Source organism: Melanostigma gelatinosum, assembly GCF_949748355.1.
Source record: "Melanostigma gelatinosum genome assembly, chromosome: 3".
In the NCBI taxonomy this organism is placed as follows: domain Eukaryota; kingdom Metazoa; phylum Chordata; class Actinopteri; order Perciformes; family Zoarcidae; genus Melanostigma; species Melanostigma gelatinosum.
Window position 1 is genome coordinate 10035939 of NC_136636.1, and position 19819 is coordinate 10055757.

General features: G+C 45.2%; 1 protein-coding gene and 1 long non-coding RNA gene across 4 annotated transcripts in view; one reads left to right on the forward strand and one right to left on the reverse strand.

Annotated features, from left to right (window-relative positions):
- plxna1b (plexin A1b) overlaps positions 1-19819 on the reverse strand; it is a 158175-nt gene that overhangs the window by 112393 nt on the left and 25963 nt on the right. The gene's annotated exons all lie outside the window — the stretch shown is intronic.
- On the forward strand, positions 15578-18105 carry LOC306775351. 2 transcript variants are annotated; one of them, XR_013771872.1, is made up of 4 exons: positions 15578-15983; positions 17157-17270; positions 17350-17512; positions 17617-18105. It is a non-coding gene; the product is annotated as an uncharacterized lncRNA (long non-coding RNA). The 2 variants fall into 2 exon arrangements; XR_013771873.1 differs by lacking the exon at positions 15578-15983 and having other exon boundaries at positions 16966-17270.

The following is a 19819-nucleotide window of genomic DNA, read 5'->3' on the forward strand; positions in this document are numbered from 1 at the left end:
CCTTTTTAAATCACAGGCTGACAATTACTAACAGGTAATGTGTCTGCGTGGTTTGTCTCTTTGAGTGAGACAAAGGCAAACACGGAGCACAAGCGAGAGCAGAGTTTGTCTGAAGTGGTGGCCAGCTGGGTCAACTCTAATCCCTCTATGTCAGCAAGGGAGGACGTGGCGGAGGTATGGAGAGAGGCGGAAGGAAAGAAAGAGAGAGAGGGAAATCAACGAAAAACACAGGAAAAGAACGATAGAAAGACAACAACGGCAGATGACAAGATAGGAGATGAAGACACTGACAGTTGCTATGAGGAAGAGGGTCGGGACATGATTTGAGTCTGGCCAGAAAGGTAGGACGGAGTAACATGAAAGATGAATCTTAAAGTGGAAATGGGTGATAATTGTGTCACCTCTTTGACGTACACATGGAAAATGCTAAACTAGCTAGGAGGCTTCCCCCGGACCAAAATAGGCGAGAGGAGAAGAAAGCACGGCAAAATTTCCAGACGGGCGGCTGAGCGCACTGGACTGTCGCAAGATTGCTTTTTATAGAAGTGCTCTTTATAGAAGTGCTCTTTATTGTGCCTCTTGCTGTCACACTCTCTCTCTCTGCCCTCTCACTTGCTGGAACTCACTCTCACACCACACACACCTCAAACATCTGCCAGCTTATCTTGCCCTTTCACTTCCTCCGTCTCTCTCCGAACGCCCCACGGACAGGAACAGGAAGCGCGTATGAGCAGGGAAAGTTGTCAATGTAGAAAACGGAGGAAATCCTTCGTCCGAGATTACTTTCTCTCACACACGTGGCACAACCACAAACTCACACGCCGACAATTACACCGACAGTTAACCACACTGTCACATAGCCTATGTTGATTCCATGCAATGTGTAATTTGTGCGATTAGATTCGGTTAAAATCAAAGTGAATTACGTTGGAATTGAAATGCCACAACGGTAAACAATCAGTCGTTCAAACGCGCAAATTTAGCTTCAAAGGGGCTGAAAAAAGAAGCAAGATGACGTACCAAACCCGGCGTGGATGGTTATTACTCAGTCTGCCGCTCCCCTGCTTCCTGCCTCACGCAAACACACACTTTACGAAACTACAAAAACACAATGCACACTAATAGATTCCTCAAGGGTAAACCACACGTTGCCATTAGCTCATTATACACAGAAGGAGCCTGCATGCGCGCTCACTCACTAACTCACTCCACTCACAAACAGAGCCATGCACGTCCCAACAGACCGGACACACGCATGCACACGAACATAATTAAGCAGCAGCATGGCCGCTCAGCAGGATTTAGAGGACAATTAAAAAGCTCAATTAGACTTATATTCTTATTTCCAGAAATGAGCGCGCTACAGATGGTGCGGCTCACTCTTTGCGTTTAAAAACACACACTGTTGGTTTCCTCCTGGGAGACAACACAGGGGAGATGTAGAGAGGAGGGAGGGATTTGATGTAAATATGTCTAATGGCACTGCGTTCGCCAGGCTGTTGAGATAAGTGCCCGATGAAAACGTATCCCACGTCCTTAAAATGCAATATGGCTGAGACTAATATGATATTGCATGTTTTCAAAAGGCAATTGACTTGGCTTGAAAGCCCTTTGGTGACGTTCCCTCGCTTAGTGATCGTAGCTCGAGACAAAATGTGCTTGTGTTGTTCCGCAAATACATTCACAACCTTGTTTACCGTATTTCCCTCTCTCCGTCCAGCCTTAAACTATTTACAGTTCTGCCCTCCCAAACCATTCTCTCGCCCTTTCTTCCACGTTTCCCTCCTTGCCTTTCCTTTACTCCCTCTTCCTACTCTTTGCGCCGTTTCCAGTAAAACTAAGTAGCACAGTCCAACTGCCTTCCTTCGCCTGCATCCTCCAAGTTTCTTTTCCAATGCCAAGTCGGTTGAGTCAGCGGCTGCATAAATCTACTGTTTGTGTGTGTACTTGGGTAAATTGCTCTTGGCCAGGTCACAAACTTTGAAACGACAATACCTTTCCATTCAGAAAAAGTCACAAGACACACACACACACACACACACACACACACAAGCGCAAGAGGCAGATGGCCCAACCTGTAGGTTTTCCACGGCCCATTTGCAGAAGGGCAATGCTTCACTGTCCGCCCTAACTGGGCACACACGCACACATGCAGGGAGGGCAATAAATTCAAACCAAGCACAATACAACCCCCGTAACGGACACAGTGGGAGCCACGGCTAACGCCAGAAAAACATACCAAGTCGCCGAGTTCATCCAGAGGTAAACGTGATTCACACTCACAGGAGGGCATGCGATGCAGTTCTTCCACTACGCAGGAACTTGGCACCGTATCAAAGACCTTTTCCGCCATTCAAACTGTCAGCTTCTCTAACGTTCACTGTTAAAACAGGCTGAAAAACCTGATTTCAACAGCAGCTTGATTATTCAAGTTCAGCCGCTTACGGGAGACAATGCTAGCTTCCAAGCACAAAGAAAACAAGAAGATTGGAAATCGGTGGTTCCTGTGAGTCACCGGCAGTACCTAAAAAAATAATTGCAGATCTCCTCCTGTCATTGTACATCCCTTTGTGGACTGAGGCTCTAGAGTTAAGACCAGGCCCTTATTTGAAAGGTAATGAGTAGGTGGGTCTCTGAAGAGCTGTGAAACCACCACTGAGAAAATGTCAGACGATAAGCCAACCAATATCTCCTTCTGTTCAAACTCTTCTTCTCTCTAACCCTTCTCTCTTTCTCCTTCTTCCTCTCCTTCTCTTCAAGCTCTTTTTTTCTGCATCTATAGCGATGGTCAAAGCCTTTCTCGCAGCCAATTGGTGAGCTCTTACTAAGAGAGGTGTCCTCAGTTTCCACCATCGCCTTGTTTTATACACACGTCTCTCCCTAACATCACATGGAAGGTGATTTGTAGGCCACAGCAGCCAGGGAGAAATAGGGATGAACACACACAAACACATCCAGGCGTACACACCTTCATGCACTCGGGCACATGCGGAACAATGTCGTTCACTCACCACCAAATGCAAGAGCAAGAACTGTGGTGCACACGCACACACACACACACACACACAGAGAGAGCGCTAACTCGGAGCTGGAGTTGAGAAGTCCCAGTGGGAAAAGCCACTTTCCGGAACATTTTACCCAATTTGCATTGCTCCTGGCTCCATCTCTCTCTCTCTCTCTCTCTGGAGAAGATATGGGAATGAAGAAGGCACAGGATGTGTGTGTGTGTGTGTGTGTGTGTGTCAATGAATGCGTGTCCAAAGTGTGTCATAATTAAGGAGTAGAAGAAAACATGTGCATCAGTTAAGTCAGCACTGACAAATAAGCATCGTTTAATGCTAGAGAACACAAAAAAGCTTGTTTGTGCATCCTGAAAGCTGCATTCTCACTTGTTCAGCTTCTCCATCCATTTATTTATTCTTATGTAAATGGCGTTCTCAGGTCAGGTTTGACTGTTAATGAAATTGGCTCTTTATAAATGTGCATTCATGGAGTCCCTCCATGATAAAGGTTATACACATATTAACTGGATGTGAATCAGAGGGCCGTCAGCACGCACAAACACACATTTTGGTGAACATCCAATGTTTCATAACATCAGGACATGGCCTTTGTGGCTTTTACCAGTCTACTGAGGACCCTGCATTTCTAAACTACCACACACACCCGCGTAAACACTCAGCACACGCAGTGGGAGAGAGTGATGCAGGACCAATGCATTAGAGAGATGATGCAATGAGAGGAGTCAGAGCCGCGAGCAATCAAGCTGATTAAGTGTGTGTGTGCGTGTGTGTGTGTGTGTGTGTGTGTGTGTGTGTGTGTGTGTGTGTGTGTGGAGCTTCTCCTCTCCTCTCATCTCCTCCGCTCCAGCTCTCCACTTTGATTCCCCACTCGCCTTTTCCTCAGAGGAATCAGGTTGTTTTTCCAAGGTTTGACATTATATCATCTGGTTAAGTACACGTTGAAGTACAAGTGTGTCAAAGATACAGCTGTCAGTTGATCAGGGGGCCCAGAGAGGGGGACGGACAGGTGGACGGAGGAATAGATGATGACGTTGGTGAAGGAGCCACGTGATAAACCTCACACAACACTGGCGAAACCATATAAATATACATTATAAAAATATATACGCTATAAAATGAGGATTTTATAAACTAGTTTGCAACTAAGTCACACTTGTGCCTCAAGTAAAAAAGTATATATATACATATATAGTCACACACATACATATATACATAACTGAGCTGGGTTTGAAGATGTGTTTACACAATGGTTGTAATTCACAATTGTGTTGCTTGCCAGATGCCACGAAAAGAGGAAGAGATTTGTCTACCGTTTAAGCATTGTGTGGACACAAAACTCTCAGCAAATAAACAACATTTTCAAAGCAATCCACATTACCTGATCTTTACTTTCTGGTCTCGAAGGTCACAAACAATTACAATCCTACCGCTTTATCAGAAGGTCCAATCGAAAGCTAATTTCCCTTAAAGCCTGTCTTTTAACTCTCATGACCAAGAGGGACAAACGACAAGCCAGGAGCTCCGGAGAGCTATACCTTCTTCCAGATGACCTCACCTCGGCCCTTTCCAATAACTCTTAGTGGCTTTGTGCCTTTCATGTGCTCCTTGATTTCAGTGATGGGAAAAGTGAAAGATACGCCTGCAAGAAGAAGCCATTTCTGATTTGTGTTGTACGGAGGAATCTCTGTACGAGGAGTTGAGGACCGGGCATAATGGTGATGTTCGAGAGTTTAGAAGCCAGCGCCAGTTCTACCATGTTATGTCGTGTTAGCGGTCACACCAGGCCAAATGGGAACAGTGCGCCAACATGTATATAGTCGATTCATGTTAACAGTTCATGCAACAAAATGTATGCCGAATAAAGTCAGCATTATATCCAAGATAAATCCCTGCAGTAGCATGAGACATCCCTCAGCGTGACGGGCTACAGTTCACTAAGAGCCGTGCATATCCAGTATACTGTAGGAAAAAAACGAAATCTGCACCGCTGCCATTTCAATTGCTTCGTATAGGCAGCACTGTGTATGTTACAGGACCTCACAAGGAAATTCTGTCAAGGATATGTGTAATAAACGGCATTATGTTGTGACCCGCAGCACTGATGTCACATCCTATTGTGAGGTCCTTGACACTCACACAGGGACAGTGTGGCGGCAGAAGTCTCCGAAAGAAGGTGAGTAGGGTACAACTGCAGCTGTGCCAGTTACTGCCCATGAACTTTATCGGACTGCTTCTCTCCGTCTCTCAAACACACTTCATTCCCAGCGGCAGCCTTGACCCTCTTGCCTCCTCTCCACTCCACTGCGTCACTAAATGCAGCCATTCCGGCTCCCGTAGGGCCCATGATAGAGCTTTGGTCGCCTCCCAGCCACATTCATACCACCGGGCCTGTAATGAAACTATGGATTTTCCATCGGAGTCCTGACATTAACTGGCTGTTTGTCGTGCATCTGGTGTCTTCTGTGCTATTCTGTACTGTATACAGTAGTGGAGAGGAGAGAAAAGATTCCCCGGCAACACCATTACGGTAATTCTTTTCACATTTGTCTGGCAATGGTAACGGTTTGTCAGCTGAATAGCATTAACCCACTGCTGTATGCCTTAGAGTCTAGAAATGTGACGACAGATTTTTGACTGATAGTGAACGAAAAAAAAAAAACCACACTTTAGGTAAGATTAAACTGATCCTAAATTCAAATATCACATAATTCCCACTTATTAACTTTTTTCCCACCAGATTAGGAACGTTCACGTCACGTAGATGGATTTTGGGTTGAGTCAAAGTTCTATAGTGTGGTTGCAAGCCGACGTAATGTCAAAGCAACAGAGAGTGCAGCCTGAATCCTGTTTGCAGCTACTGTGTTGTGCATGGTTGAGCGTGTCCTCACAAACAGAGCTCATCTGCAAGCGCACAAACATGACGACAGAATGAACATGCCGAGGGAGTTAATGAGCGAGTGTGCTGTCTCTGCAGTTTCATCGCTCTCTCACAGAATCTGTCTCTTGCTCTACCCAAACCCCCCCCCCCCCCTCCCCCCCCACACACACACACACACACACACACGGGTAAACATGACCTACAAGCCCACTTATTTCCAACCCCAGTTGAAACTGCATTCCCCTCACTGTGCTGCTGCTGTATGCAGCGCGAACGTTGCAGCAACCCAGTTGCAATGTTGTGACTGTGTTCAACTCCCCTGCCTGCACCACAAACGTCAATGCTCCCCGTGACACTCTCTCTCTCTCTCTCTCTCCTCCTTCCTCACTATCGCCAGCCGTGGCTGCCCTGACTACTGTTGCCATGGCAACCGAGGAGCAGGCCCGCCACTGGGGGGATTTGGAGATTTGGAGACAACTTGGAGTAAAGACCCCTATGTTATTGGAGCCTTATTATTGGGTGTGTGCGTCTGTGTTCTCCGGTGTGACTGTGTTTATTGTCCGTGTGCTGAAAACCCTCAGATATCTTCTCCACAATAATAAAACAGGTCTCTCGCGGGGGGGCATCGGTGCAGTCAAGAACCATAGCACGGGGGGACAAATACAATTTAGAGGGAACAATGAAAGCCAAAGGTATACACTCATACTTTACGCCAGACTCGTCATTGATTTAACTTCAAGGGAATACAACGGAGGGGCAATTGAGTGAGAGAAAGAATACAAAAACGGAAGGGAAAAGACGAGTGAAGCAAAGTGAGGGAGAAGCCCATGCACTCATTGCTTTCTCCCCCTCCCTCTCTCTCTCTTGTACACACCCTCTGTGCTGGCCCTATCCATTCCAAGGTTATCAGTAATCCAATAGGTTTCCCTGGAAGCAGGCAGTTTTCCAGAGACACCGCCAATATCCTGAAAGCAGAAACATCCGGAAGGAATTCCAACCAAGAGACAGAGTGTTCCCTCTCTTCCCGTCTTTCTCCATGACAGGATGAAGGGGTTCCTTCCGTTCTCGGCATTTCTTTCATCTGTTCCGCCCATTTCTTTTGTTTGTCTCCAGGACATTGTCTCGATTCACATTCAAGCTTCAGTTGGTAGCCACACTCGGCATATGTCCGGACTTGTTCGACATGAACACCAGTTCATACGCATAAGGGCCTGATGGCTCCCACACTGGCTGTCAATTATGTTTTAAAAACAACCTAACTGCCACACTACAACACGACCAACCATATTCTCTCAGATCATGCACGCACACAACTAAAACGCACACGAAACCGAGGTTCAAGCGTGATTGTCTGATGTTATTTCTGGGCCACTAGTTCTCTGCCAGTGACCCATAAATAGACCGAACAAAGCTCTTATGGTTGATGACACATAGCTGGGAGTCCTTGGGCTGAAGCTTGGAGTGATGCAGGGTTAGCACCAAACAGTGGAGTGGGGTCACATGTCTTCAGCTCTGCTCTTCACTAATGACAAATAATTCAATCTGCACGGAAATCCATTGAAATCCAGTGAAGCTTGTTTACGGTGCAAGATAGTGGTCCATAAAGTATTTACATGGTGCTTTGACAGGACCATATGATGACCACCACCGTAATGCATATGGTGTCCTCGGATGCCGCACATGCAAACTATCTGCCGCTGCAGTTTTGTATCCATGTGTTCATGTTCTCCCGTTTTGCCTGCTTTTCCTATGGTGGGCATCTGTGTACTTTGCATCCGTTAATGAGTGTTCGTGTGTAAATGTGTATGTGTATGCAGCTTCTCTCTGGGGAGCCCGTTTACGGTACTTTAATTAGCTTAATCCACCGGCAACACATGGACTGAGGAGCGGAGAAGGAGAGGGGTGTGAGGATGGTTGGAGAGAGAGGTGGAAGAGAGGAAAGGGTAGACAGAGGAGAATATCTCTCCCCCTGCCATTTGTTACGCCCCCCCCCCCTCCATCTTGGCAGTGTCAGTAGCTGGCCAGGACCATTGTGAAACCCACAGGGAGGTGGAAACAGTCTCCGAAATGCCCACTGTCGTAGGCCAACTGAACCATTTCCTGAGAGACACTGCATTCAAACAGCAGCCAAGCTAAATTACCAATTAAATATTAGAGTGAGGCCTTAATTGATGTTCGCCAATTTAAAATGGCACCGTGCAATTGAGGTTATAGAGAGGTATGGAGGGGACTGGGGAGAGTATGTGTACCGTGGTAGCAGTATTTGTGGCCAAGATCATTTTATGGGGGAGATGGTGTGGAGAAAGGATTTTTCTTTTTGGGGGGGGGGGGGGGGGCGGGGGCGCATAAGATGGGAGGAGAAGGAGAAAGACTGAGTTGGGAGAGAGAGGGTGGGGAGCGAGGCAGGGAGGGAAAGAAAGATGCACAAACAAATGCTAGCCTTGGGAATAGATGCAATCAGCTCAGTCAGTCAGCTAATGACTAATTCCATGGAGAAAAGAGGAGCAGAAAGAGAGTAGCAATGGCATGAGTAAATCAAAGAGAGAAAAAACAGAGGGGCTGGTGGAAGAGACGAGAAGTGAAGGGGGAGCAAGAGACAGACAGGGAGAAGAGAGATAGATGCATACATGACCAATTAAAGACTCCATCAGTTTGAACCAAAGGAAAGGATGGATGAATATTTTACCATGAAGAGGAGACGATGATATCCCTCTGTCTCTCAGTGTTAAGAGACTCAGAACTGGGAGCAGAGAAAGAAATAACCCTCTGCAAGGAAGTGAATAACACTCTCTGTGCCCAGAGAGCCTCCTCTTAAATGCACAATTCTTCATTTTTAAGGGCTTAGCAGACGGAAGCGCTGAAGCCACAAGGTCAGCTGCACCAATAATGAAGCCATTAGGTTTTTTTTTTGCAAGCTCTGCTAACGCTGAAAACAAGAACCTAAGCCACTGCTGGAACAACTTACTCCTCTTAATTAGCATTAAATGAAATCTCAACTCAATAATTAGAGTGGACTTGCTGCCCTGTGCACAAATAACTAATAAACAAGTGAGTTCACTTTAGCAAACTGTTACGCCCAAAGATTTGCCAGAGGGTATTCGACCAGCATTGGGGGGGGATTGGCTTTCCGCTTGGCTATCACCAATAACAGGATTAGCCACATGGGTCAGTGCAATATGGCTAGCAGTGGTCAGGAGGCAAGCAGGCTAAAGACAGAAAGGCTGGGGGCAAGTTACCACGCTGCTAACATTGTGTAAAGGCTCCAGGCTGAAGCTTCTCCCTCCGGGGGACACCGGGTGGGGGAGTAATTAGTTAGACGGCGGGAGACGCCGCCATGCTGTGTCAGAAGGATGAACAGAGGGAGCTGCATTTAGAGTTGTTTGTCTATCTCAAGGGTATTTGTGTGTCTGTGTCTGTGTGTGTGTGTGTGTGTGTGTGTGTGTGTGTGTGTGGTGTGTGTGTGTGTGTGTGTGGTGTGTGTGTGTGTGTGTGTGTGTGTGTGTGTGTGTGTGTGTGTGTATGTGTGTGTGTGTGTGTGTGTGTGAGAGAAAGAGAGACTGTGAACTCTATGCCCGGCTCGAATAGTGTGGCCCTGAAATGCTCCCAAAGCATATCACAGCCATGTGACAGCACAACAACAAACACAAAATAATTCAGTGATCGCATTTTCTGTTAACGAATACAAAAACTGTATGCAAATGTATGCGGGTGAACACAAACGTGCATTTGTTTCTGTACACACACACAACAGTTAATCATCTTAACGTCACTAAACCAGAGGAACTAATCAAAAACAATCTATTAAGAATCTATTAGCTTGGCGATGGGTAATCTGATGAGCCAGCCTCCCATCAGAGAGTGAATGTGTATCTGGTGCTGTCTGCATTCTTCACAGTATATGAGCACATTGTTCGTAACTCGTGTCTTTACACTCATTTACACTTGTCAAGTTGTATAATGAAGATAAACGTCCTGTTATTTACAGAGATTTAAGGGAACACATTCTTCCGTTATATGTGCTACTTCTATGTAATTGTATCACTCTGAAAAACAGTCGATCATTACCGACACTTTAAGGCTAAAAGTTCATGTAGCTTCAAGTGCGGCTGTTACGGTCTTGTGGAGAAGCTGGACAGCCATTTGAAGATGGTCCTTTCTAAGCCAAGCCATCTAATGTGAGCTGCTGGGCTTAATTGCAAGGAAAGGAGTGTGAGAGACGGTGTGTGTGTGTGTGTGTGTGTGTGTGCCTGTATGTAAAATACAGCCACTGTGGGCCAAAGGTAATCTATGCCCGCTGTGCCACTCATGCCTATCCCTCTGGACACTGTGTACGCCATCCAACGTGCCCCAGTGTGTGTCCAGGTTTGCATATATCTGCATGAATGTGCTCATTTGTGCTTGTTAGCTTGAGATATGACATCCCTTCTGGTGTCAGCCTGTGTGTGTGTGTATATGCGTGTGCATGTGTGTCTTCGTGCCAGAAGTGAGAGTGTGTCCATGGAGCCGTGGCGCTGCGCCATCCACCAGGTGTGCTGTTGGCTGAATCAGTCGGTATGGAAAGAGCTATGCCAGGACACTATATCCTCTACCCACAACGTCACTTTCTAGAGCACAAATCATGCTCCATGTCAACAGCATTGCTGCATATTCTATTTCATTTAAAGGCCGATATAATACGATGGCATTGACAGTCTGATACATGCAAAAACAGGCATAAAAAATACTTTATAGTTGTTAAAATTGCACACAAAAAAAAAAAAAAAGAAGATATATATATATATATAAATGATATGAGAAAGCAGGGGTTCTTTGATGCACTATCCAGAGATGTCTAATAGAGGTGACCTAGAAACAGGTCCTCACTTGGATCATGTGAGCATCCCAGCTTGCATCCAGACTCTTCGAATCTTCCCTTAAAAATGGAATCGAGCATGGTACATTTATTATTCATCTCCCTCACGCTTTCTTTTCCTCCTGTCTCTTTTTCTCCCGGCTTTCTCTCTCCCTCCCCCCTCCCCCCCCCCCTACTCCTCACTTTGCCTCATTAACCCCTGGTAGTAGGTGAATTAGAATGGGACCGCCGAGGTAGTGAATGAGTGCCGTGCAGTGCAGTCACACGCTGCTGTTCCGGGCTAAAGTGCATTAGCACTGAGATTATCGTAGGGCTGAACCGCTACATAGGAGCCCACTGCAACTTACCCGGAGATTTAGAAGCGATTCGTTTTGAACGCATTGCTTTGCACTGGTGAAATTACTGGGTAATAGTTGGCGCTGAGTATAAGTGGAGTGTGCTTGGCAGTAAGGTATAAACGTGGCTCATGGGTGGATTCGGCTCTTGAAGGATAAAGGTGGAGTTAGAGACACTGGTTTAATGAGACTGTGTGGGAGTTTGGATGGCATTAAATATTTTAAGAAGACCCCTCATTACCGTCTACCCTTACAACCTAAGTGCTAACGCCCAGTTTCTAAGATGTGAAAGGATGTGTGTGTGTGAGCAAGGTTGTGCACGTACATTTACATGCAAACCTTTAACATGTATGTACGTTTCCTGTGTCTGCCCTTTCTTCCATGAGAGAAAATGATTAAAAGAAAAATAGCGACCACGACATCTCATCTCAACACACACGCGCTCAACTATTATCAGGGAGAGGGATCTTTGATCACAGAAGGAAACAGACAGAGTGGAAAGAGAACATGTGAGCAGCAGATGAAATGAGAGAGAGAGAACAGAAGCGGAGAGGCGGCGCGAAGAAGCAACGGATGATTCCTTTTATTAATTCATAACTGTAGTTTTACACTGGCTATTTGAGTGAGAATTAGATTTATGGATGCCTTTTAGACATTTTTTTGAAAACTTAAAATATCCAACAATCTATACTGCTGTTTCTCTCACACTGATAAAAAGCAGAGGCGTCAGCATCCGAGGCCTGAAGTCACACATGCATGTTATATTCCCCGTGTGAAATTCTGCAATGACACCCTCCAAAGCGCCGAGTGTGTCATTGTGTGTCATCTGCGAGCGTCCACAGGGAGATGTTGTGCGCTTTGTCGGGTTGAGTGTAGCCACACAAGAGGACATGCCAACAGATGGGAGAAAGACTGGGGCTGGTAATGATATCCACACGGGTCAGCGGGACACACATACGTGGAGAGACGCACTCATTCTCAAAACCTGACGAATGTGCAGTGTTTTCTTGTACAGATGTAAAAACACGCGGACTCGCATTCACCCTGTAGTCGCTCTGGGTAGGACAGCAGAGGCCAAACACCATCATCCTCTGTACGTGGAGCTAGCTGGCCGGCCACGAATTCATTTGATTGAGTTGATTTCACGCTAGGTTGCATGCTAGTGGCGAGAAAGATATACTCTATATGCTTGGCTTGTAATAGGAAAATCACCATTTTAAAGTCGGGAGAGAGGGTAAACCGCTGCAGAAAACGATACATTTTGCTGTTAATTTGGGAACATCCTTAGAAGATTGGATGACTGATGGGTCTCTGGGACCGAGCTAAATGAAGTGGAAAAGACTCGGTGTTCAACGCAAAGTGTAATTCATCCGTTTTGTCTTGAGCGCCGGGTCTTAACTTTCTATGCCCTCTACAGTATCGGATCCCTTTCATCGTCTCTTTCTCATCCGCTCTGCATTTGTTTGTGACTACAGGCAGTTGTGTGAACTAATGACCGGAGGGCTACCAAACGTCTGCACAAAGCCAGCCTCTGTGCCGCTGCCCCCCATACAACTCGTGGCGCGGCATGGCTGAGCCAAGTGATAACACAACCCCCCCCCCCCCCCCTTTAAAGTCACTCGGCCATATAACACACACACACATTTCTTCTCTCCTTCCTGACTTCATCTACTGGTCAAATATTATTGGTGTGTTTCCACAGAGTGTTCATTTGTGCTTTTTTGGGTGGAGGCCCGGCCCCGAAAGGCTGGGAGGTGGACAGAGACATTTAAATGCAAACCACACCGAAACACACACAGCGGGGGGGGGGGGGGGGGGGGGGGGGGTTTGACGGGGCAGCATTATGCACCAGTAGAATAACAATCATCAGTCAATTAGGCCGTGACATGGTCTCTTGATGAGGACACCGGCGGTCCCAGTGGAATACATCCCTGACTCCACACAGCAATACTCCCGTACGTCACTGTCACTTGTTATTAACCCCTAGTGTGCCACGTGACCAGTGCAGTGAATGTAAAAACACAGTGATGTATGTATTTAATTCGATTTGTAAGATGAGTATTAGGCGACTATTATTGTTTAGATTGTAGTTGCCTGGCGGATGCCGTCATCCTCCCGTCTTTACAGATAACAGAGCTGATAGGGGTTCATGTTCTTGCTCAAGGAGACCTCAGCAGAACCAATGCTAATTAGTTTACAGAAACACTTTGACTGGTGCAGAGGTCAGTCGTCTTATCTTTTGGTTGTCAGACATTTACACTCTGCTGCCCTCGGCTTAACGAATGCCTGTTTGAAGGACATTTGTTCTGCATTGAGGAACTTCTTTTTAAATCGATTTCACTTTTACAGTATGGTTTTGCTTTTGTTACACGAAACATTGAAGTCATATGTTGGAAACCGACATGCTGTGCGATGCCTCGGGGTTGCTTCATCGATGACCCCCCCCCCCCCCCCCTCAGATGAATGCCGGCAACTTCCCGCCGCAGCACCACCTGAGCCTGGCGCGGCCACAATGGGCTCGCAGCGGGCACTGGGGGCTCCTACCACCTGGCACACTGGCCACATACACGCGGCAGATGGCTCGAATCGACCCCCCATCGGAGGAGGGCGCAGCTGAGGAATCCTAACGTGCGTTTGCGTGTAAATGTGTGTGCAGTTTTGAAAAACAAGCACTTACAATAGGTATTGGATTATCGACGAGGATCCTCTCTGTTGTCTGGTGGTCTGAGCCCACCGATTGAGATTGTGTATGCGTGCGCGAGCGTGTGATGGTCATGCAGAATGCCCTCGCATTGTCAATGCTCAACGGCGCCTTAAGGTGCAGGAAGTGGCCGAGAGAATCACCCGATTTTCACTTGAACGGCCATCTGCTGACTGCTGTACAACACAGACAGAGGCGGCTTAGTTACGGTGTTTCTTTAGACGCCGGGGAAACTTGAAAAGGAGGAAGTGTGAGTGAGATATAAAAACAGTCTGTAAAGCTGCCGTGCTTACAGATGAACAGCAACACACGGCCGAGCCAAGAAGACAGAAATAATGAAACCGTCAAAGGGAATGAAGGCTTTTAATCCTAAATATTAAGTGCAGTGTGTTGCCAGTATCGCCACTGTGTCCTTGACCGCAGCGGTATCCAGATGACCGCTGGAATTAGTTAATCACCTCAGTGGACATCACCTCTCTTTATCACTTCCTTCTCTCCTCCTCTTGCTCTCCTCTCTATCGGCTCCATCTTTATATCAATCTCCCGTCCTCTCCCTGTATCTCCTATCGTTGCACCATCAAACCAGCACTCATTAGTGAAAGCTTTCCCTGTATGTGTGTGTGTGTGTGAGTGAGTGTGTGTGAGTGTGTGTGTGTGTGTGTGTGTGTGTGTGTGTGTGTGTGCATGGCCAACAGAGCACAGAGTGACTTCATTAGTGCATTAAACATGTTGTTTGTGCCACCGTCGTGTTGCTCCAGACAACCTTGAGCATTGGAGTTGGTTAAAAATAGATGTGTAGCTGACAAAGCATATCAAAGCACTTCAAGTCCAGCCAAATGAGAAATGAAGGGATGCTTCAGGTAAAATAACGGTACTTAAAAAAGAAACATCTTCGAGTACGCCGATGAAGAAAAGGTCCATTTGGCAGACAGCCATGACGATAAAAGTTTTCCCATCGTTTTTTCGTGCCGGCAAACACCGGAGGAGTGGAGTGGATGAATTGACAAATACTGACAATCCTCTCCACTCTCGTCCTCTCAAAGTAAGACAGAAAAACACACCAGAAAGATGCCTCCTCTTAGCACAGTCATCCATCTTACCAATATTCTCCCCGTTTCTGCCCCTATCTCCCTTCAGCACCCTCAGGCACGGCTATATAAACAGCATTCAATGCTAGTGCTCTCCAGGGGAAAGTGTAGGAAGAGGAATGCGCTCCATCGCGGCATCATGGTCTGCGTGCACTCCCGTTAAACTGCCAGGGGCTAACGGCACACTCGGGTAGAAACGGGTCCTGATGACTCAAACATCTTATTCTACTGGTAAGATAACACGCAGCACCCACGTTAAATCACTTATAGAAGCAATGACACGGAGTGGAAGAGGACGAATGCCTGCCGGATCAGTGAGGAACTATCTGTTATCACACGCTACCAATTCAGTTGCTCTGTTTCCATTTTTTCATCTCTCATCATCTCTTCGTTTTTTTTTTTTTCCTCTTTCTCCCTTTACTGTCGTTATTTTTCTCGCAGAGCTGTGTGTGTGTGTGTGTGTGTGTGTGTGTGTGTGTGTGTGTGTGTGTGTGTGTGTGTGTGTGTGTGTGTGTGTGTGTGTGTGTGTGTGTGTGTGTGTGTGTGTGTGTGTGTGTCTGTGGATATGTTATGGCTGGACTGTTCACCTGATTACACACCAGCATTATGAGAACTTAGTTGGTATATGCGGACCATGCTGAGGTCCTCATAAAACAAAGAGTGTAAACTCCGTTATAAGTGTCTAAATAACATACAATCTCTTTTTCGTGGAAAGTCCTTTTTTACCAGCAGCCCTGATTTCTGATCCTCATAAAACAAAGAGTGTAAACGCCTTATAAGTGTCTAAATAACATACATTCTCTTAAGTCCACCTTTACCAGTTGACCTGATTTCTGTGTATCCCTGTGTATAGAACAGCGCCTGCTATCGGCTTGACCATGCTGGTGCAGTTTCATACACATTTTGATACACAAGTTAAATTTCGCGGGCTGGTTTTACGTCGAGGTACGTCGGAGTGACGTAGGGACGTCACGTCCTGGTTTTCCCGCGAGGGAGGGACGTCGGAGCGATGTAACGTTACGGACATCAAGTCCAAGGAGCCCTTTAATCACAGACAGGCATGGAAGAGACGCATGGACTCATGGAGGATTAGACACCACCACCAGGTAAGCATTTTTATTTGTATGTATAAAACGGAGCTCGCAACAGGTGAGACTGGAGGAGATGAGACAGTGTGAGGTGAGATATGATGGCATGCTTTGTGATTTTTAAGGGCAGTTGAGTCATGTGGTGTGCTAGCTAGCATTAGCGAACAAGCTAACATTAGCTGACAGACGATGTAGCGAACATTAGCTGACACACGATGTGGCTCAACACTGGCCTTAACAATGACAACGCACGAGCTAGCGAACGAGCGCAAACTAGCGTGTTAGCGAGCTAGCGAGCGAGTGTTTTATTATAAAGTCTAATGGCAGAGGGCATGAATGTTTTTCTGAATCTGTCCTTGTGACAGCGGAGCTGCATGAGTCTGTTGGAGAAAGTGCTCCGCTGTCCCTGCAGGAGCTGGTGGAGAGGGTGGTCCGGGTTATCCAATATGATAATAGTGCGATAGTGCGTTTACTCTGTGCCTGCAGAGAGGACAGTTAATCTTAGATGGTCTAATGATATTCTTAAAAAGTGAAGCAGTGTCAATTACAAATATGAATGGAGCAGTTATGCATTTTCTTCATATTTTTTAAAATAAAATAATCCTTTATTCGTCCCTCAGTGGGGAAATTACAGGATTACAGCAGCATTGCTCACAAGTAAATAAAATAAAAGATACAAATCAATTAATATAATAAACTAAACAGTAAAACAGTAATAAAATAAGACGGTAAAGAAGAGTATTAAATATACCAGTATATACAGAATATACAGACGGATCAGGTAAATACTTAAACATATTGGATATTGCACGGATTAGATAAGATATTGCACCAGGTGAATGAATTAAAGTGTTCGTGTTCAGTGTTCGTGTTCAGTGTGTTAGTGGTCCACCGAGAGCAGTTTGTTGTGCAGCCTGACAGCAGCGGGGAGACTGAAGGAGCTGTGCAGAGCTGCGAGAGTGTCCTGCATGGGGTGGGAGGCGTGGCTCATCAGGGATGAGAGCTTCGCCATCATCCTCCTGTCTCCCACCACCTCCACAGTATCCAGTGGACACCCCAGCACGCTGCTGGCCTTCCTCACCTTTATCCCAGTATATTACTGGTTTAAATGGCTATACAATGTTTTCTGAACATGCATGTTCTACAAATAAAGATGATAATCCTGACAACCATCTTCTTTGGTAATTTCAGCAAAAAATATGCAACGGCGAAGACGTATAAATCCAAAGGATGATGCAAAATTCTACACTGACACTGGAGCGGACAAAGTGGGACTTGATGTCAAATACATCAATGCCTTCAAAGGTAAGTTGAATGTTCTGATTTTGTAATCATGATTTAAGTATGAATAAACTTGACGGATATTTTTCTGTGTATGAAATAGGTCGCGGCATCTTCACCTGTACTCCATTTGAAAAGGGAGAATTTCTCTTAGAATATAGAGGTGAACTGATAAGCAAGCAAGAATGTGAGCGGAGACAGAGAATCTACCACAACAGCCTTAAGGTTTTCATGTTTGAGTTCCATTTTAATGGCAAACTATGGTGGTGCGTATTATGTCAATGCTTAGTCCAATCAAAATTAAATGACACATTGCCTTTATTTTATATATTTACTGTTGTGAAACTAATATTCACTTGTATTTTTGTAGTGTTGATGCAGCAAAAGAGGATGGGTCGCTTGGAAGGCTTGTAAACGACGATAATCGAAACCCTAATGGCAAGATGAAGTACGTAACCATCAAAGGGAAGCCCCATCTGTGTTTGTTTGCAGCACGAGACATCAGTCAAGGAGAGGAGATCACCTATAATTATGGTGACTCAGACTGGCCGTGGAGATGCAAGGTAGTCCAAATTTTACTTTAACACAACTCGTGCATTCTTCTTGTGACTGTGCGTCTTGAGGCTCATACGTGACGTCATTCGTTGCGATCCTAAAGCTGCGTTCACACCAAACGTGACGCGAACGCACCTTGAGAACATTCCTCAGACCGACATCTTCCACAACACTAACCTGCAGTTTGTATCCACTTCTCTGTAGCATTTGTTAGCTTGTCTTGCTTTAGTTTATCTATACTTTTCCCATATAAGAACTATGAAGGCAAAAACAGTCATAACTTTCACATAATGTTACACAAGAAGCACCCAGTCTTCAATAAATATAGATATGATAAGACCTTTTTTTCAGGGTCTTGATAAGGGAATGCCTCTGGAAATGTTTGGTGGCCAAAACATAGTTTTAGCAACAGTAGGATTGTTTCTCTCATTAAAACTCCAAATAGTGTCTGTAATGGTACATTACAGTTTCTCTCTGTTCATTGTCCTCCTTTTTTGCCTGCTACAGATGATAACTGAGAGTGAGCTGATTGAGACTGCTGAGAGTGAAGCGACTGACAAGGTTGAGACCTCTGAGGATGGCCTGACTCAAACATGTCCACAACTTGATCCCCTCCACAGGGTTGAAAAGGTAAACTTAAGTTTAATTACATTATTTATGAAAAAACATGAAATCATGTTTCATTAGTGTGTGTGTGTGTGTGTAGTCTCCTCTTATGGTTTATAGAGACGGGTGGTATATGAGGACATGAGATATTGTCTAAATATACCAATATGTTGGGTGGGTGTGTGTGTGTGTGTGTGTGTAGTCTCCTCTCATGGTTTATAGAGACGGGTGGTATATGAGGACATGAGATATTGTCTAAATATACCAATATGATGGTTGTGTGTGTATGCAGCTGCCTGACTGTCGTATGTTTTATTGGGACAGCCATCTCATTAAATGCTTGTCCAAGTGTAAGTCAGTATTGTTTGTGTGTGTGTCAAGCACTTTGTTTTTTAAGAATATTTGCACAACCTGCATGTGATATGTATATCTGTTTAACTAATCAATCACAGCTAATATAAGAACTATGAAGGCAAAAACAGTCATAACTTCCACATAATGTTACACAAGAAGCACCCAGTCTTCAACAAATATAGATATGATAAGACCTTTTTTTCAGGGTCTTGATAAGGAAATGCCTCTGGAAATGTTTGGTGTCCATAACATAGTTTTAGCAACAGTAGGATTGTTTCTCTCATTAAAACTCCAAATAGTGTCTGTAATGGTACATTACAGTTTCTCTCTGTTCATTCTCCTCCTTTTTTGCCTGCTACAGATGATAACTGAGAGTGAGCTGATTGAGACTGCTGAGAGTGAAGCGACTGACAAGATTGAGACCTCTGAGGATGGCCTGACTCAAACATGTCCACAACTTGATCCCCTCCACAGGGTTGAAAAGGTAAACTTAAGTTTAATTACATTATTTATGAAAAAACATGAAATCATGTTTCATTAGTGTGTGTGTGTGTAGTCTCCTCTCATGGTTTATAGAGACGGGTGGTATATGAGGACATGAGATATTGTCTAAATATACCAATATGTTGGGTGGGTGTGTGTGTGTGTGTGTGTGTAGTCTCCTCTCATGGTTTATAGAGACGGGTGGTATATGAGGACATGAGATATTGTCTAAATATACCAATATGATGGTTGTGTGTGTGTGCAGCTGCCTGACTGTCGTATGTTTTATTGGGACAGCCATCTCATTAAATGCTTGTCCAAGTGTAAGTCAGTATTGTTTGTGTGTGTGTCAAGCACTTTGTTTTTTAAGAATATTTGCACAACCTGCATGTAATATGTATGTCTGTTTAACTAATCAATCACAGCTAATATAAGAACTATGAAGGCAAAAACAGTCATAACTTCCACATAATGTTACACAAGAAGCACCCAGTCTTCAACAAATATAGATATACCTTTTTTGCAGGGTCTTGATAAGGGAATGCCTCTGACAATGTTTGGGGTTTTAATGAGAG